Consider the following 2,399-nt stretch of genomic DNA (forward strand, 5'->3'; position numbering starts at 1 on the left):
AAATGAGAAAAATAAAAATTTTCCTTTTACCTTTACCTATTTCTCCTTCAGTGCTTTTCCTTTCTTTTTGTAGATCCAAGTTTCTGACCTATGTTATTTTCCTTCTCTCTACAGATCTTCTTTTTAAAATTTCTTGCAAGGCAGGTGTACTAGCAACAAATTCTCTTAATTTTTTGTTTGTCTGAGAAAGTCATTTTTTCCTCCTTTGCTTTTGAAGGGCAATTTTTCAGGATAGAGAATTCTAGTCTAAAAATGAACCCAAGATCTTACCAGATACTTCATCAAAGAAGATATACAGATGACAAATAAACATATAAAAAGTTGATCCACATCATATGTCACTAAGGAATTGCAAATTAAAATAACAATGAGATACCATTACATACCTACCAGAATGGCCAAAATTCCAGAACACTAGCAACCCCCAATGCTGGTGAGGCTATGGAGCCTCAGGAACTCTTATTCACTGTTGGAAGGAATACAAAATGGTACAGCAGCTTTGAAAGATAGTTTGGCAGCTTCTTACAAAACTAAATATATTCTTTTTTCTTTTTTTTTTTTTTTTACTAGTAAGCCAAGAACTTTATTGATGCAGCAGGCACTTTACAATGAATCCAAGAGAGCCCGTCTTCTCTCGGAAGACGGGATGTCTGTACAAACCCTCGAAGTTTTACTACTTCAAAAAAACAAGCTCCCCCTTTGCCAACAGCTGTTGGATCTGTACCTGCCCAGATCGTCCCTCCCCGACGTGAAATAGGCAGAGCACACAGCTACACCCGGCCGATGCTGACCAGCCACTCCGGCAGACAGTTATGAGGTCAGTTCTGGGTTACTCGTGGACAAAGGCATAGACCATCAGATCCTGCAAAGGATTTAGGAAACAGACAAGTTCTCCCTCCACCCTGAAAATAAAATATACTTCAGGGGATGCATGTCCTGGAATAATTTAGTTGGGAGTTCCCAGGAAGATGGTCCATTGTCAATCCCTTCTTCATCAGCCTGTGCATCCAAAATTCTTCTCAAGGTAACATGAGTCCTTTTATTTTTTTGAACAGTCTTTCTTGCTGTAAGCACTCTTATAATGGAGCCTAGTCCTCCTAGTGCTAATGCCTTTTCATGCCACTGGAGTAACACCGCACCGCTGTTTTCCGTGGGCTTCTCAAACCCTTTATAAATGTACTTCATTACCAAGTCAATGCCATTTCTGTCCAGCGACTGCACAGCTTGCTCAATTTCACTGCTTTAAAGTTTGTGAGCACTTTCAGCACCACGCCCTGGGCTCGTTCCTTCACGGCCTGATTCTTGGTGTTGATAGGAGAGTTCCGCAAGGCTGCGTGGAATGCCCGAAGCATGTCCGCAGAAGGCCATCCACTTCGCTAGGGTCCGGGCTTGGCTCGCCCGCCGCCGCCTCCTGCTCGTCCACGAATTTGTTCTCATCAAACTCATCAATGTCCACCCGACGGAAGCGCGAGGACAGCGTGTTCCGGGCCATGGCTGGGACTCGGCGCCCGCTCAGCCCGCTCCGCTCCGGGTCCGACCTCGGCTCTACCCTGCTCGGCACCGGCTCAGGCTCGGGGGCGGGAAAAACATATTCTTTTTAAAAAAATATATATATATTTTATTTATTTATTTGAGAGAGAGAGCAAGAGAGAGCATGAGCTGGGAGAGGGGCAGATGGAGAGGGAGAGGCGGACTCCCTGCTGAGTAGGGAGCCGGATGCGGGGCTTGTTGCAGGGCTTGATCCCAGCACCCTGGGATCATGACTTCAGCCGAAAGCAGATGCCCAACCGACTGAGCCACCCAGGCATCCCAAACATATCTTACCGTACATTCCAGCAATCACTCTTCTCCTCATGGTATTGTCCGAAAGTCGCTGAAAACTTATGTCAACACAAAAATTTGCACACAGATGTTGACAGCAGCTTTATTCATAATTGTGATCAAGATGTTTTTCGGAGGGTAAATGGATAAATTGAGGTCCATCCAGACAATGGAATATTATCAGTGCTAAAAAGAAATGAGCTATCAAGCCATGAAAAGACATGAGAGAATCTTAAATGCATATTAATAAGTGAAAGATGTCAAGCTATAAGGCCTACATACTGTATGATTCCAACTATGTTAACTGATAGCATTTTGGAAAAGGCAAAAACTGTGGAGACAGAAGAAAGATCAGTGGTTGCCAAGGGTTGGGATGTGGGGAAGGGGGGATGAATTGGCAAAAAACAGGATTTTTAGGGCACCGAAAGTACTCTGTATGATACTATAATGATGGATACATGTCATTATGCACTATCCAAACCCATACAGTGAACAAAACCAAAAGTGAACCCAAACCACAGACTTTGGTTGATTATGGTGTGTCAACGTAGGTTCATAGATTGTAACAAATGTACCCT

The 2,399-nt window shown here is 43.7% G+C and overlaps 1 pseudogene; it reads right to left on the minus strand.

Moving 5' to 3' along the window:
* Positions 1-843: 843 nt before the first annotated feature.
* On the minus strand, positions 844-1,578 carry LOC141374910 (actin-related protein 2/3 complex subunit 5-like protein pseudogene; annotated as a pseudogene).
* Between the last annotated feature and the right edge of the window lie 821 nt (positions 1,579-2,399).

The sequence above is a fragment of the Callorhinus ursinus genome, unplaced genomic scaffold (assembly GCF_003265705.2).
Source record: "Callorhinus ursinus isolate GAN/ISIS: 27379988/994484 unplaced genomic scaffold, GSC_fseal_2.0 scaffold23, whole genome shotgun sequence".
NCBI lineage: Eukaryota > Metazoa > Chordata > Mammalia > Carnivora > Otariidae > Callorhinus > Callorhinus ursinus.